Source organism: Pyxicephalus adspersus, chromosome 5 (genome assembly GCF_032062135.1).
Source record: "Pyxicephalus adspersus chromosome 5, UCB_Pads_2.0, whole genome shotgun sequence".
Lineage (NCBI taxonomy): Eukaryota > Metazoa > Chordata > Amphibia > Anura > Pyxicephalidae > Pyxicephalus > Pyxicephalus adspersus.
Genome location: NC_092862.1, coordinates 111,444,380 through 111,463,018, shown reverse-complemented (window position 1 = coordinate 111,463,018; position 18,639 = coordinate 111,444,380). Strand labels below are relative to the sequence as shown.

Sequence of the window (18,639 nt, the reverse complement as noted above, 5' to 3'; positions counted from 1 at the left end):
TCTGTGTGACTCCTCAGTGCTGGCTGCAGTGCAGAGCGAAACTGAAAGTGGCTTCAAAGGCCCGCTCACGGGCCCGCGCCTCAGCGCCAGGAAGGACAAGCAAGCCCTGCCCTAACGGAGTCTGTTACCTGGCCGTAGAAGCCAAAAAAAAGTGAGTCAGTGACTCACTCAGTGGCACAGAGTGACCAGAAGGGGACAATCAATGGCACAGAGTGATCAGAAGGGGACAATGAATGGCACATGAGTGACCAGAAGGGGACAATCAATGGCACAGAGTGATCAGAAGGGGACAATCAATGGCACAGAGTGATCAGAAGGGGACAATCAATGGCACATGAGTGATTTTCAACAATAAATGTGTACTGTAGTCTTCTTCATGGAAAAATATGACATCCCCCTGAAAATAAGACCTAGGGCATATTTTGGCATTTCAAAAAATATAAGACAGTGCCTTATCATCGGGGAAACAGGGTAGTTTTTTTTTGATTCCTCTTTTTGTATAATATATGATAATAAATAAATAACCGGGCAACGCTGGGTAATCAGCTAGCGAGGTACTAAAAAAGCCTGATTGTGCTGTTTGCCCTTATACAGGAAACCAGGCAAACAGCACAATGTACTAACCAAAACCAACTAATTTTTTACTTTCTACCTTATTCTTGCTTTGCACCACAATAATAAATAAGGCAAATAGTGGTTAGACTCCCTAACATACATGGGGAGTTCTATAGAACTATACCCCTCTGTTCATGGTATCCTTTGGTTGCTATGTCTATGGCTCAACCCTTGGATACAAAAACAGTATTTTAGTTCCAAAAACAATCACATTGTGATTATAATGGGTTATTTATTGCTGTAAAAAAAAAAAATTTTTTATTTATCTGGGAGAGCGTGGGGAAAGCATATATTTCATCCTAATAGAAGAATGTGCATATTTATTCTGACTTTAATGACTTTTTTCTACCTTCAGATGCAGATCAGAAAAGCAATGTTTAATATATAGATTGTGGCAACACAGAATTGCCTAGCAACTGACCAGACACATAGAAGTCGGCAGTAGTCACATCTTCTCCCACACCTAGGGGTATGCTGCAGAAAAAACACATCAGTAGAAACAACTCTGCCTATAGAATGGGAGCATTATTACGGGTCCCCTGTGCAAGAACATTTTTGGACCATAGATACTTGGGTTGATGGAGATTAGCCTTACACTTTAGAATAGCAAATACTAGATGTGTGGATCTGTTGTCCTAGGTTGAACAGGGTTTCGCATTTCTGACCAATGTAACAGTGTAAATAATTATTTACACTGTTACATTGGTCAGAAATGCAAAACCCCGTTCACCCCAGGTCAACAGATCTACACATCTAGTATGTGCCCTCCATAGCAAGGGAGACCATGTGTAGCTACACCGTCTCGGTCTAACCTTGGGGTACATTGTGTACATGATTAACAGATCAGACTCAGTGGCCCCTAATGTTACTCACATTAGATAAAAAATACATTTTATGTTGTTGGGATTCATATGGATGACATGTCAGTCAAGTTTATTAAGGACATTGATCTCCTTCTTAATTTGTCAAACTTGGTGGCTCTAATCAAGGTGGAATGTAGAATTCCCATGTCATACGCAAATCAATGAAAAATATATAAGCAATTCCTAAATGAGTCCAAAACTTTTCTTTATTTCCCCATTAGGATGCAAACACCCAGTGCATTTCTGGGATCATATATCTTGTTCATATTGACATATATAAGGAAAAAATGAATTCTTTGGTAAACTGACTTGGAAATCAAAGTTACTACTTTTTCTAGCACAAAATAAAGCATTTACTTAAAAGGTATTTTGTTCTTATAAATATAGTAAAATATCAATTACCTGAATCATTTTTTTACTGCTGTTTGTGTGTCCACTGGGGGGATTTTCCTGCACTTCCTTTTCTGGTATCCAGAAGAAGAAAAAAGAAATCCCACATAAAAGAACAACAGTAAAAATCAAATATCAAAATAGAAAAAGCTAGGTAGAAACCGCAAAGTGTTCTTCTTAATGTCCAATCCCACTGAAGGTTTTAATTCCACCCCACCCTGTTTGGTGCTTCTTTGTTGTTGTAAAAATTAGAAAAATGCAGCATAATGCTATTTAACAACAACCTGGTGAAAATATATTTTGAAGTGGTCACTTTTAGCATATCTTGTCAGCATACTTGTGTACACAACAATGCAAAGTGTACCCAACATTATGTGTTTTAATGGAATGAATTCCTTTTTTGTATAGTTTTAAAGAATAATATTGATAAAGGTGTATCATTTTTTAACAATGCATAATGGATGCCAATAAATCCCCTTGGGTACAGGGTAACTCATTTGGTTTTCTTTTTTTAATGTGATAAATGTATAATATGTGAGAAGGCATCACCATTGGGTCCCTCTACAATACAACCAATATGTTTTGAGTAGTGGTTAAAAAAAAATTTCTGATGTTAGGAGTGAGTTATTACCTTATCTTATATTTTGTAGAGTAAAAAATGGTAACACTGTTTAGCATTTGGTTACCTGATCAACACTGAAGCAAGATCAGTGCAGAAACAGGTAACTATGATTAGACGAGGGACATTAATCCAATAGCAGTTCTTTTAATCTAAATGAACACTTATGACCTACTTTAAATGACCACTAGTGTGAAGCCACAGGAAGCTTGAACCTAAGTCAAAGACTGAAGATATGCTATGTTGCCATGTTATAGTAAACATCTAGAAGTATTTACTGTGGCTAAGCAATACGTGGAGGAAGTATTGTGCCTTGGACTGCTAGATTTGGATTGAGATTTGATGATGTCATTTGTTTGCTGCTGTAAAGGAATCTGCAGTGCAAGCATCTGCCTGCTTCTGCTCCATCCATACTGTACATTTGTATTTCCTCCAATTCTCCTGCTGTTTCTTATTCATTACCCAACTCAGAAGGATCGATAGGAATGTGAAAGACCTGGAGCACCCCTGGAAACTCTGAGGAGAACAATGATGTATGTGCTATGGCGGAAGAGAGGATGTGGTCAATTCTGAGCTGTGTGAGGAGCTATAAATTAAACTGTAGGGACCAGGAGTCTGTGATGTACAGGGTGCAGGTGTCAGGAGTTAACCAGATCTAAATAAAGTTAAGGAAACAATAACATAAGGATCAGGAGAACATAACACAGAGAGCTCAGGGGTGAGGAGAAGACAAGGGAGTTCAGAACTCATTAGAAAGTAACAGAGTTCAGGAGTAAGGAAATAATAAACCAAGTATAAGGATTAGGAATACATATTACACAGAGCTTCCCTTTTTTACACCATTTCCTAGGACAAATGTCCTCTTAAACTGGAATCCTACCTAAACAAATAGTCTCCCTTCCCCCTAATGAGAAACTGATCAGTTACAGGGAGCCTGTAGGCAATACACATGCCAAATTATAGGTCATCTTTAAGGTACACTTGTCAGAATGTCTGTCCACTTTTTCATGGTTTTTACTGGCCTCAGTACTTTTTGAATCCCTAACTAGGAAAAGCATGAACATTGCAAAGTCAAAATAAAGTCAGAACCCCCTAATTGTATTACTGTATTCTGCACACGGAAAATAAAATAACAATTGGCCAGAATATTAATGCATTTAGCTTTTTCCATAGTTGTTTTTTATGATACTTGTGGTGGTAAAAAAAAGAATATTTAAAACTAAAGATAAACATATGAGAAGTGGAAACATACAGGAAGGTTAAAATATTAGTTGATCAGATGTTTATGTGGGGCCCAAAACTTTCAAAATGGAAATGGGAATGATAGCACAATCTGTGGTATTGTATTAGTTTTGTGTGGGATAACACAGTGTTTTATGCACCCCAAGGCTTAAGGTGTATTTGAGTACAGAAGGGTATAGTAAAAGACACGTCAGCTTTTTTTTTTTCCTTATTGTGTTGTTTTACTTCCTATCCTGGAGACACTCAAAGACGTAACAGGAAATGCCCTCAGGTGTCTCCATGGCACATTAAAAGATTGTGGCATCACTGGTCTTTAGGTGGACTTTCCATGGGTCTATATGATGCATGCAGTACATTGTGAGGAACTAGGAGTCAGGCTTACAGAATGTCTTTGCTATGATAATACCGCCAGGAATGGTGAGAGGAATGGTGAGAGATCTCCTTTCTGTGACTTAAGCTATGTACAGGTATAAAATGTATGTTGCTGGAAACAATCTTCTGGAATGATTTCCAATGACACTAGAACAAACGAGTAATGTAAACACAGCACTGTTCAGTTCTTTGGAAAGGGAAGGGGAGAGGATGAGTGAGGGGCACCCTGCTGTGTTCTCCTCCATTGGAAATGACAGTGGTTGTCTATGGTGAGTCATTTGATGAATGCTAACCAATGTTGTGGGACTAATGTACATCCACTAGATTTTCGCTGAAAGTGATCACAATTATTATTTTGGGTGACAATTATTTAGCTTTTGTATATAGCCAAAGACAGAATATCAAGTGGCAAATCAAACCCTTCTACATTTTACAAAATATCCTGGATGCAATTGCTTAAGTCTTCTGAAAATGCTCAGTGCTCATCATTCAAGTTGATCAATGGTTTTAATAAAGTCGGAGATACTGAGCAATTGTTTTTGTAAGACATGAAGCCACAGAGATGATGCAGCTGTAGCTTTAAAAATAATCAAACTAAAGTCAAATCTTTGGAGTATATGGGAAGATATATGGGAAGATATTCTTATCTCTAGTAATCTTAACATGTAAGCACTTTTTATATCAATAAGTACATTATTAGTTTAGTGAGTGGACTCAAGTGACATTTAAAAAAATACTAGAAGTTAGCTATAGTGAAAACTGCATTCTATAATGATCATAAAATCCAGAGATACATTATAGGCAGCTGATATTATTTGTAAATCTGAATACTGGCTATGTTCTAATATTTTACAATGGGAACCAGTTTGTGACTGATGTTTAAGTGATCCAATGTTGTATCAGACCTTGTTGTAAGAGGGAGTTTTAGTTTAAGAATGTATACTTTTCCTTTTTGCTTTTCTCTGTTCTCATGCATACATGTTCTGTTGACTTTACTATTATTAATCATCTTTATGTCTGTATGCCCTGCTGTTGTTTGCATAGAATACTGACTTCAGTAGTTTGCTACCCTGTCATTACATTGTTTGCGTTCCACTAAACTCTAATTTCCTGTATGTGTTCACAGGATATCCCTGCTACGTATTTTGGTGCAATCGCTGTCTGTTAAAATGGATTTACTAAACTTCCTTCCATATGATTCGTAAGACACTAAGGAAAGGGTCTGCTACTTCCTCTGTCTTTCTTGACTGGTAAATAGAATGTATTCCTTTGTTTGCAGCTAGAGTTTCAGTTCACTAGGCATGTATTTATATACCTCCAGGAGATGTGGTATGCCACACCCTGCAAATTGCATACATTCCATTACCAGAAATGTGCTCTATCACAGAACAACAAAATTAAGACATCTTGAGACTCTTTCAGAACTACTGCAGAAAAGAATATTACAAAATATAGATATTTAAAATCATTTAGCAACAGCATAGAAACCAATCTATAAGAATAATTTCCCAAACTACTTGCATACCAAAACTATATGCTTAAATCAAATTTGTGAACTCACTAAATTTACTGAAATAACAGGGCAGGCAAACAACTGAGACCTTAATGACCTGAAAAGCTAAACAAGTATCCCCTTAAAAATACCATATATTTTCTTCAGTGGCATGCAGCCCTCCCTTTGTATAACCAGTTTAAAGCAGTCAGAACATTATTTTATTCTGAGTCTGATTTTGAATTTCAGTTTCTAATAGCTCACAGCACCTAGTTTTTAATGAATTTCTCCACAATGTCTCGAGCTTAAGAGGTATATGATGACTTGTCTCCAAGTACTTTTACTGTATAACTTAAAGTGTGTAGTCTGGTTTACTTTAAGATTAAGGGTCACCTGAATTAGAACAATTTCTAATCGGTAACCTGTCTGACCTCTCACATGACTAGCAGGTTCAGACTAGCAGTTTTCATGCAATGTTAAGCGGTTTTATAAGGATAGCAATGCCTATTCAGTTGTTTCAACAGAAATTTTCTTTTCAGACACTGGTAATTTTGACAAATTACATACCTCAGAGAAACAAATGAACCCAAATATGTTGGAAATCTATTGCAAAAAAAACATTTATTTCCCTCTGAGAACTGAGAACTTTGACACACTTCACAGCACATCCTATGGAAACAAAAGTTTCTTTAAATGAATCTATATTTGAATAATTTCCTAATGACATATCTGTACTATACACAGCTTTATTTAAAGGTATTCATCATTTATATTTTGAGCTCCAGGGGACTTTCACTTTTAGGTGTGGGCCTCTTTTTACAGGTCTGTTAAGTGTAAATTATAACACTGCCTTTGTATAGGCATTTTCTAACTACCAGGTAAAAAACAGTGCTTGTAAAAATGTTGTAGGAAAGAAATCACGTTCATAGATATCTGGAGAGATACCCAAAGTAGAAGATTTTTTCAATGAAAGTGATAGCAAGGGGGTAAAAGGAAGCAAAGTTATTCTCCAAATCTTTACAGGTATGGGTGTATTTTATACACATGTTGGATCTGGTTATAGGGTTTTCAATATTATATTACCCCTTAATTCTAGTTTTGGGCAAATACCCTTTAAATGACCTCCACATCAAACCCCCAAGGTCCTACACTTTTCAATGTCCCGCCAGAGTCATAGCAGACCTTGCAGCCACACTGCAAACCCTCCTGTCTGATCCTGACATCTTCTATGCATGTGCAGGCAAAGTACCCTTCATACCTATGGATTGGTCATTCATCATAAGACCCAACAGATTCTCTAGGACCCAACAGATTCTCTATGGACCCCTGTCCATGTCGAGTCTGACACGACATGGACAGGGGTAAAAAACCTGGGGTTGGAATGGTATGCGGGGGGGCTCATTTAGAAAATTAATTTATGAAACCAATAATATCCTGTGAAGGTGAGATTAAACAATGTCTTCATGAATTATGTTCTGTTAATCAAATACCACTATTAGATTCTTGTTACAACAGAGCTTTTCATATTGACATTCTTTATTCTACTAGATATTTTGTTACAAAGAGAGTGGTACACAGTAGGCACATCTGAATGTGTAAAGACATCATACACAGGGCAGTTTGATCTGATCACATAAAAGTGCTGTGATATTGATTGCATGATATTGATCCATTTGTGTCTGTCTTCCAATAAAAAAGTTTCCAGAAAATATTAGAAAAAATATCAGTGTTTTAGATAACAATAAACTGATATATACATTTAAGAAAAGAATGTGGAGATTACCCAGCATTCATCCTATTCATGTACATGCCAAAAGGAAGGGTGTATCTATCTGCATATTAACTTGTCATAGTAAGTTACTGCAGGGTCATTTGTTCTGCACAATACATAGAAGCATCTAAATCAGTTCCACATTTACATAATGCACAAACTGGTGATGCTCACTGAACCAAAGCAAACAAAATCAGTTTACAGTGCTACAAGAGACGGATCCCTTTGTGTGTCTAATTTTAGCATATTTTTGCATAATCTTTTTTTTTTGACACTTGATTATACAAAGGTTTACCATTCTGAGGATGGTTTAAGCCAAAGTTTGTACTTTTTGCGCGTAATTCTACAGTTGAAGTATTTAAAGACTAATTAAAAGAAAAAAAAAAAGTTTGTACTTTTTGCGTGTAATTCTACAGTTGAAGTATTTAAAGACTAATTAAAAGAAAAAAAAAAAAACTTCCCGAGCAGGAGGACTGCCTCAGCGTTGCAAGGGTAAATGCTTGTTTAGGACTAGCGAAGAGGAAAACTACTACCAAATTTCCCTGATCCCACAGGCTTCCTCTACGACTGCCTATCCCTGGAAGCCTCTTCTATAAGATGCTCTGTTACCTGCAATGCAAAACCTTTAAATCAGCAATGAGCATGCAGAGGCCCAGCCACAACTCCTGAGCCTGAATGAAAAATATCTAGGGAAACTGAAGGCGCCATCGGACTAAACTTTAGATTTACCTTTCTTCAAGTGCATTTTTCCTTGTGTCAGACTTACCTTTTCCCAGTAGCATTGCCCTTTGGTTTATTGCGGTAAAACAATGGTTGTAACAGAACCATCTGCCCTAAAAATAGATAATATACCCTGCAGTAATTTCAGTAAAAAATACACCTTGGGAACATTTCTAAAATGTCCATTGGCAAGCAGCCATTAGAGAATTGAATTGAACAGTAACTGAACATGCAATGCCAAAACGTTATGCAAAATGTTATTATTAAACATGTTGGCATTAAAACAAAATTGGTTGCCATGCAAGGCAAATTCTAGAATACAAATCCATGTTGGCAAACATTAAGCCCAAAGGAATATGAATGTTTGTATCAGTATCCTAAACATGTATCTGTTTTCAGTATCTTAAATGCAACGTGCATCTCTGCCCCAAATTACAGAATTCATAGTACAGTTATCCTATAGAAAATTGTAGCTGCTGCTTTGACCCAATGTTTAAATTGTTTTTGGTTGTATTATTTGAGGTTTAATTCCTAACCATGTCTCTCTATTTGCTGCAGCACCTGCACCTTTTTTTGGTGGGCAGGTTATACATTGGATTTGGATTTAGAGTTTAGGGTAGGCTGGAAATACGCCCCTAGGGAATAAGTCCTTGATGTTCTGGGGTCATAGAAAGTGGGTTAAATGATCATGCAAGCTTAATGAAAAATGCCAACCAAGACATCTTTGCAAGGGACAACGCTGAAGATAAGCTGAGTAATAAATGCTTAAAAAAATAATAATAAATAATTAAAAAAATAATAATATATATATATATATATATATATATATATATATATATATAGGGCTGCACGGAGTTTGCAGTTTCTCCCCATGTTTGCATGGATTTCCTCTGTGTACTCCAGTTTTCTCTCACATTCCAAAAACAAGCAGTTAGGTTTATTGGCTTTCCTTCAAAAAATTCACCCTAAACTGTATTAAAGACATATGACTGAGGTAGGCACATTAGATTGTGAGCTCCTTTGCGGGACAGCTAGTGACAAATCTAAGGACTTTGTATAGCGCTGCGTAATATGTTGGCACTATATAAATACTGTGTAATAATAATAATTTAGATGCTGGGGGTTGTGTTTCTTTTTTTTTAAACTGAAGTAGAGATTCAAAATACATGTACAATCTTACCAATGCTTTTGGATACATTGCAAAATAGATCAACTTGAAAAAAATAACCTGATCATTGCCTGATAATGGTTTAATACATTATTTCTCTATATATTTATATTTATGGCTTAAGCCACAAACACACGTGCAATAATAATCATTGGAAATAATCTTTTTTTATGATCCTTTCCAACGACTAGTATTGCACAATGCATGAATGAGTGCTGTACATACAGCACTGTTCTGCTCTATGCAGAGGAGATGGGGAAAGTGACGGAGCGGCACCCTGCTGCGCGCTCTGCTCCCTCCCTTACATTAGGATCGTTAGACGTCCTTCTTCCTTGGATCCGCCAGGATGGGCGTTCGGACCATTTCCATTTTAAAGGTTGATTTAAACAGACTTTTATCAAGGCCAAGGCTAGACTACACAACTGGCAGATTCCCTATACTCTTTGAATGAATGGCTGGATAAATAGAGGGGACTGCTGTGTAGTGAATCACCAAAGCTGCTGGTCTGTTAATAAGTCATAATAATTACATCTGGATGGTGGCAAATGGAGCATATTTTACATTTCAAATGACATGTTAGATGGACTTTAGATTGTTAATAAGCATCAGCCTCAGCTATACAGTCATGTCTGTGTATGTCTTGTTAGGATTCATATAACAAACAGCAGATATATCTTTTACTTGCAGACACTGCATAATTCTCTTAACAATTAAAACCTGGCCCTGGACCTGGATATGTAATATTATTAAATTATGAGATCCCTTGAGGGAAACTGCATTGTAGCAGCTCTTTACTGCATCTCCCTCTATACCACAAAGGATGCCACAAGCTGCTTCTGTTACCAAGATACTTAAAACCCTAAGGAGGAATTGCTTTTTTAACCCCTAGAGGAGGAGTTTTATATTTCTTTTACTTTTTGCAATCGATAAAAACATTGGACCTGATTTATCAACGCTCTTCAAGGCTGGGAAGGATACACGTTCATCAATGAAGCTGGGTGATCCAGCAAGCCTGGAATGGATTTGGTACAGAATTCAAAACATTTGCTAGCTATTAGCAAATGACTTTGAAGAAATCCATTCCATGTTTGCTGGATCACCCAGCTTCACTGACGAAAGTGTATCCTCCCCAGCCTTGGAAAGCCTTAATAAATCAGGCCTATTGTTTTTAAAAGAATCCTAGTCACATTGATAGTGGTGTGAGTATAATTGCAGTGGATATTCTGTAATTAAATATATTTAGAAGAGCAGCCTTTTATTAGTATTATGTGAATCTAAACTCTGCAGTGACGTCCTGAAATATGTCAAAAGCACTGCCAGACCAGGAGTTTTTCTTTTTTGTGACAGATAAAGCTTTGTACACTGGCTGTATAATGCTTACTCCTGCACTCTGTGTATTACATACCTCTATCCCCTGCACTCTGTGCAGAACATTTACTTGACCCCTGAAATAACTTATTTACCTTTATTTAAAAAAGTGGAATCCTTGTAGGATGTGGTACTGTTCACTGGTTGGTATTGGTAGAAAAATAATTCTTAACTGAGAATCGTGGAAGAATTTTTAAAGCAAATGTCTAGGATATAAATACATGCAGTATAGCTCTGAAATACATCAACATCGACCTCATGTTTTACCCCTTTAGAGAGTATAGAAAAATTCCAGACTGGTGTCTGCCCTGGTTACATCCCCTCCTCCCTGTACATTCTCCAGAACACAACCACCAATTAATCTGCCCAAGATAAACCTGGAGGGCTAATTAGACTGTTTAAATGGCACAGGCAGCGTAAGAAAAGACAGTCCTCAATTTATGATGAGCAACATGTATTTTGTTATACTTATCAAACAGGTTTAAAAAAAAATATTTTTTTTCTATTTAACAGATGAAGAGGGAGCAATAAGTAAAATTAATTGATAGAGTTTATGTACAGTTTAGGCGCTTGTTAAAACATCATTGAAATATGTTGCTTTTTTTGTCAGAGCTAGTGAAAAACTTGGTTAGTAATGTTACAATTGTGCTCCTCCAAGATAAGAAATTGGGGGAAAATGTAGAATCCCTGGCTATGGAATTATAGCTTGCAGGTGGAGACTAATTAGGTGGCCATAGAAAAGGTGTGGAACAGAAAGCCATTCTAGTCTTTTTTATAATACATAATTTGTTGTTGATCCTCAGTCTCTTACCATGCCAAACAATGTGAGAAGCTTGATTAAGTCCACAAGGCAGGAATTGGGAAAGCTAGGAAGTAATAAAGAGTTCTATTGTTTGTAGAGAGGGATATAATTGTTTATACAATGAGGTCACACAATTTGTTAGCTTCAATACTTAGATAAGCCAGGTACTGTGATTATCTTTGGAACTCAAATGTATTAGCTTTGCAGCATGGGAACCATCAATAAAGAGATCCTTGATTTGTATATGTGCAGAAAGAATCCTAAGATGTGGCTGAATGTTTTTAATTGTTAAAGATAAGATATAAATACATATGGATTAGTTTTTGCAATAGATGATCAGCTTGGTCAACTTTATGTTTACTTAACATGAGTACTGCCAAGACTGCGGAGCTGTGCCTTGTCCTCTATTAAATCATTATAAAGATAAGCTGGACGCTAGGTGTAAAATAAGCTAGAGTGCTGGAGTACAGGGAATTTCCAAAAATATCAAATACAAAACTAAGTGGGGGAGCTATTAACTTTTAATATTTTTATATTTTAACATTAAGTGCATTTGTAGGGATAATTAAAGATAACTTCCACTTTTAAAGGGTTCCTTTTTTCTGCTCAAGATAACAGTGCTTCATGACCATCGACCAGCCAAAACATCAAAACCGCCTGCCTAATATTGTGTAGGTGCCCCTTGTACAACCAAAACAGCTCTGGTCTGATCAGACGGGGACTTTGGAAGGCCACTGAAGGTGTCTGTCTTAGGCAAAAAATCTGACATGTGTATGGTTATCTCCCAATGTCAGATTGATGAATGATCGATTGGGAACAAGTGCTGTTCACTGCTATGGGGGAGAGCACAAGGGGGAAGGGGACATATTTAACTATGCCTGTTGAAGCGTTTCTCAGTGTTGTGTTGCCATACCCTCCGTTCACCGCTGTGAACTACATGTTCACATTATTGTTCTCTGTTCATGGGGGTGGGGGAGCAATATATACCTCCTATCCTGATCTGCATAAATAGTGGCTCCTGAAACTATAGCAAGTAATATATTGCTTATTTAATCTTTGCTTCTGGAATGGGTTGGTTAGGGTGAACGGGAACAGTTCTGAAGAAGGGCCCATTATTAGCTGTGTCTGTTGGTGTTAACGTCTTAATAATTTAATCAACAAAAGGTTAATGTCCCAAGTCAATTGGAACTGCCCCTCGGAGTGCGTAAACTTCTATTCACAACCTAAACTGACCCCGGAAACCCATATTTTTTTTTTTTTTTACAGTGGGGCCACTTGTGAATGAAGCATAGAGAAAAACATTACAAATCCTTCAATTCCCATGCTTGTGTGTTGCCTTACAGTTGTACATTTTTTTTAAATAATAGAAAGCGTGGGTTGCCCCTCTAATACTACAACCAGCCCTTTCTCCAGGCATGGAACATGAATTGACAGATTTCGCTGCAGAATCTGTCACTAACAGTTTCCACAGTAGAATCTGCAAATGTAAATAAACAGGGCTCTTAGTGCTAATTACATCTAGGAATGTGTCATTTAGTTGGCATATTTACATTGTCAGGTTGTCGCTTGTCATGACTGACGATGGATGTACAATGCTGTATGTTTTAATTGACCCTGGATTACTTTAGAAAGATTACTTTAAAAACTGTAAGTGTGGAATTTTTTTCCCAAGGTATCAGTGTGTTTAGTTACATTTTTACTAATTTCAGAAGTGGGTTAGTAGTGCGGTGCGCCATTCGAATATATCTGCCGGGTATGGGGGTGGCTGTCTGGTTATTAAAGGACCCACATGTATTCCAATAAACTACCACCAAAATCCATTCCCCAAGAAAAGGAGTGGGTTACCCTCCTAAAATAGCAGCCAGACTTTCTCCAGACATAGAATTTGTTAATAAAAAGTTGTTCATAAAAGTTTGCAAAAAGAAAGGGCAGTGCCAATTGACTTTGGAGAAAAAAATGAATTATTGGTGGAAGCATTAGGAAGCTATTCAAATGCAAATGAACCTTTTGCTAACTTTAAAGACATCTGGTTCTGCCTACTTTAACTTTATGAAAAACATACTTTTTTTTTGGGCCCCCACGGGTTCTCCTTACCCCTCACCAAATATTGGCAAAACTGACTTGAATTTTTGTTAAACTTTCATGTTCATTTGACAAAACTGAGACAAATCTGATCATCTCCAAAGATAATCAATGCTTTTTACTCTCTTTGTCAGTGGTTTTGATGGAACCCTATGGAACCTAAAGATGGTACAAATTTTACAATATAACATGAATAAAAAAAATAACTTACTTGTAGTCTTTCAGTTCTAAAAAGTGAAAAATGTACCATGCCTTTTCATGCCAAATAATTTCCAGTTAGAAATGCAATAACTTAGCAGTAATGCAGTAACTTAGCATGGGTGCTAACAAAGAGGCACAGCAGATGCCCACTTCAGGGGAAAAGCTAGGGAGCAGGGAAGGGGTTCAGGGAAGGGGTGGAAGATTGACCTTCTCTAATTGTTTTTTTTTTTTTTTGCATACTACTTTTTATGTTCTGTAGTGATCTAGGGCAGTGGTCCCCACCCTCCAGCCATGGACCAGTGCTGATCAGTGGCTGGTGAATTGGGGGCCCCAAATGACAGGAGGAACTGGCACTGCAGCAGTAGTTCTGGTGGCCCTCAAAAGCTAGTGACAGTGTGACAGCAGGGAGCAACCAGCAGGAGCATGGCGGCTCTCCTCACACTGCTTACACAGGAGCTGCTGAGAATGGCAGAGCAATGTATGTAAGGCTTACACTTCTCTGCCATTCCCAGCAGCTCTGCCACCTGACAGCACACCAACTCTCTCACACTATTCTGCTATTCTCAGTTATTGTGCTGACAGGAGGCCGAGCTGCTGAGAATATCAGAGTAATGTAAGCTGTACATATACCGGGCTGTAGCAAATTTTTATTCTATGTTACTGGGCCCTGCTGTCAGAAAGGTTGGAGACCACTGAACTAGGGGATGAACCTGAAGTGTGATAGGTACAGAAGACACTTTAGACAGCAAAACTTCTTCTTCATCCCCCTTCCACAGCCTGCTGGGGAGGTACCGTAAAAAATATTCATCTTTTTTTGCTGGGGTTCTTTAAAAAGAAAAATATGCATATTTGTTAGGACCTCCATAATTTAGGTGTAAATGTAAGATAAGTATGGGGTGCATTGCAGTTTGCTGTTTAATTTAAATATGTTGGTTACGGCATGACTGACAGATATAATTCCCTTAAAAAATGACTACATAAAAAGAAAACAAAAACAATATATTTGCCACTCTAATTTTCTGTAATTTTAAAGATTTATAAACTCAATTACCAATATTGTGTTTTACTTCCCCCACCTCCTGGATTGTAAGCTTTGCGGGGCAGGGTCCTCTCCTCCTGTATCACTGTCTATATATGTCAGTCATTTGCAACCCCTATTTAATGTACAGCACTGCGTAATATGTTGGCACTATATAAATCCTATTTAATAATATTATTATTATTAATAATAATAATAATAATAATAATAATAATATTAACAATATTATATCACAAAAGCATGAACGTATCTCTTATAAAGATTAACATACTCCTCCTCCTTTAACAACACTGGGATTGCTTAGTCCATGATATTAAAGCAGAACCAAACACAAGCCTCCTCCCTCTATCTCTGGGATTATCATCTTCCCCTGGACTTTGCCTTGGATGGGGTCCATCTTCATTAGCCAGGCTGGAATGAGTTAATTCCTTTCTGACACCAGGGTAGGCCAGGATTTCATGCTGAGCATATAACATACCTAGAGAACACCTCTCCAAAAATTGATTTTGCAATGTCTGATGTATGGGCAGACACATTTGTGCTGAATGCGTAGCTGCTGTGACCCACTCATGTTATCACATCTGAACATTGCATAAATGGTGTTAGTAAGAAATGAGAAGCATTGCTGATGTTGCCCCGACCATACTTCTGGTTTGTAACATACTGACCAGCACTTACATACAGAATGCTTCTCCAACTTCCTCCCGGTATATTTTGAGCAGGATGTGTGGGGAGGATGTTAGGTGTCTGACCATAGTTATTAATAATAAAGACATTTAAAAATACTTCTAATTTTAAATTTCCTGCTGGTCCTGCCCCCCCAACGCACGCACGCCACCAGCTCACACGTCACGTAGTCTGGCCGGCATCAGCATCCCCTGGCCTCACGTCTCCAACATTCACACGCCGGGATGCAAAGTCAGGGGACGCAGATGCTGGGCATCGCCAACAGGACGCCTAAGTGGGCCCAGCATCACCAAGTGGACACAGATGCCGGGCCGGCATCGCTGGAGGATGCCACGGGCTTGTGAGGACCAGGTAAGTCCTCAATACCACCCTGAGTGTGGCTCGGGGGTTACCACTTTCTGTAAAGACATTTCACACCGAGCCACACTCGGTAATACCACCAGGGGGGTTAAGTTCCATAGGACTCCTGTGCAGCTGCATGGTGTGCAAAACTGGTATCCCACCTACGCCTAGTGCATCTATGTATGGATGGCTCTATCTATGATCTGATGATAGCGCTCACCTCCACAGGCAGTCTTCTGATGAAGCTAAAATAAATACTCTGATTTTAGTCTAGGGGTATTTATTGAACAAAAGGACAGAAGGATGAGGGATGCAGAGTGTCTAGCATGTGGCAACTTCCAATCTGGTGGACACAGTCAAAATCTCAATAGCAAATCTCCAGCAAAGACCCAGACTAGGGGCTTTAGGTACTGATCAAGGCTCAAAGTCTGACATCTATGAGGAACTCTCTGAAGTGGGATTCCCTGGTAAGGACAGTCCCACTATTTAGCACACATGGGCTCCTGTCAATCTAGTTTTCCTGACTGGGTCCCATCATTGACAGGTTTCTCTCTTCTGGGTTAGCACAAAGCAAGTTCCAGACTGCAGGAAGCTTCTCATTTTCCTCCCTGGCAGTTCCAAATCCACACCCTGGTTTAGCCAGACTTAGGGCCGTCCTTCCTTACTTAATCAAGTTCAAGTACTGCATGGCCCAGAATCCCTTTTTCTCAACTTTTGAATACCTGCCTCCAGATATGGATGGGCACCAAACCCATCAATTGGCCCGTGGACAGATATATTCTGTTAGTGATCGGCTCCAATCTTTGTAGAACTAAGGTTTTTCCCGGCAACAAGATTCAGACAACCAAACAGAGTGGAGAACCCGAGTCCAGAATGTTCTAGCAAATTCTAGACCTAACCTCAAAGGGGCACTACATTTCACCTTTACTACATTTGTACCTGGGCATTCAGTGATTATTGGGTATCCCATTAATGATCCATTCATGCTTAGATGGTCTGTTACAGGGAAGGCACGCTGCTGTGTGTTGCATTAAGCTGAACTGTTTCTTGGAGCATAGCATGCACCAAGGATCAGACATAGAACAGTGCATGTGACAGACGTAGAATCTTGCCATATGCTAGTGTGTTATTCTGGTGGGGAACAAAGAGTGTGTGTGTCCTAATCATGTCACTTGTATTCAGAGGCCTTAGTGAAAACTCAGAAGAAGGTACAAAAGCTGCCACCTCTAAAATATACTCCTACCTATTCCCAGAGATTGGCTTCCTTTTCACCTTAGAATCAAATTCAAGCTCCTGTGCTTTGCCTTTTGAATCATTCCACAGCTCTTGTCTCACTTACATTTCTGACCTGATAGAAAAATATTCCCCCAGCCGCTCTCTCGGGTCCTCTGATGACCTACTACTGACTTCCTCACTCATAACCTCATCACATGCACAAATACAAGACTTTTCTAGAGCTGCCCTGAGTCTCTGGAATTGTCTTCCTCGTCCTATTCGGCTTGCTCCTACTTTCTGCTCATATAAAAGAGCACTTATATTTCAAACTTGCCTACTTGTCTTCTTCTGTCTCTTAAGTCCTCACTAGTTACCCACCATTCCATATCTCCCATCCTATTGTGTGAATGAAAAGAGACCCCTGCTGTGTCACTCAAAGGGGAAGATACTTCCCCCAGAGTGATGTAATGATACTAGAACCCCCCACTCTCCCATAGCAGGTCAGTTGGGACAGTGTGTGTGTGTGTGGGGGGGTTCTGGAGACACTACACACCCTGAGCCTGCGATCTGTATGGGGGCATGGTGCCGGTCCTTCTCCTGACCACCAAAAAATTATTTTTAAAAAAAGAGTGGGAAAAAAGTGGTGGCACAGCGTTCCCACCTGTGCCCACCCCACTACACCCCATTTTGTGTGTTACTTCCCCACCTCCTAGATTGTAAGCTCTTCTTGGCAGGGTCTTCTCTTCTTCCTGTGCCAATATTTGTATCTGTCTATCATTTGCAACCTCTATTTAATGTACAGTGCTGCATAATATGTTGGTGCAATATAAATACTGTTTATTAATAATAAAATTAATAATAATAATAAGGAAATCTTCAGTAGAGGAAATCAAGGTGCTGCTACCGTTAACTTCCTTCCAAGAAGATGTCAGCTCACTAGCCAGAGGATCAGATATGGCAGGCAGTGATTTCAGCAGAGGAGGGCAGTGGGAGCAGTGGCAGCCTTGCCTGTGCCCTTAGTACAGCTGCTATAGGGATGCCTGGCCGCAGGTAGGCGTGGCAAAGCACTGACAGGTGGGTGTGGTCAGCGGCAGGGAAGCCAGCTCACGGGTCGTTTGGGAGACCAATGAGCAGCAGGCTGCCTGATTGACAGGCAGGGAAAGCCCCGCCCCCCAGTGGTGTTGTGGTTTCACCCCGGCAGTGCAGAGGCTGCTCAGGGTGCCGGTGGTAGCGGCTGGCGCTCCGGCCGGGGAGTCCGGGAATCTGGGTGAGTGCTATGACACGGGAGGATCCGTGTGTTCACTGACACTGCCATAGACTTGTACGATGTGTCCGCTGACATATGTACCGCTGTACTCATGATTTATCCGCTTCATGCATGCAACTCCTCATACATGTGCCCACATCTTCCTGGCAGCCCGTACACACCCTTCCACATGTACACACTGCTCCGGGGGGATCACACACGTTGTGTCAGGATCACACGTCCGGCTAGCAGCATATGGTGTGCACACATCTCAGGGGCATTACACACACATGCATGGCAGCAACACAAAGCACACAGCTGTCACAGGGACTCCCAGCAAAGTCTGCAGAGGGGAGACGCCTGTGTGTGAGGACCATCTCCTTTATATGTGTATGGGGATCATCT

The 18,639-nt window shown here is 39.3% G+C and overlaps 1 protein-coding gene across 2 annotated transcripts in view; it reads left to right on the top strand.

The window, feature by feature from the left end:
- The first annotated feature begins 18,145 nt into the window (after positions 1–18,145).
- The window catches only part of PLCL2 (phospholipase C like 2), a 120,079-nt gene continuing 119,585 nt past the window's right edge, over positions 18,146–18,639 (top strand). For both annotated transcript variants that reach the window (XM_072412444.1, XM_072412443.1), the window contains exon 1: positions 18,146–18,255. The gene's annotated coding sequence lies outside the window, so the exon portion shown is untranslated. The remainder of the gene's footprint in view (positions 18,256–18,639) is intronic.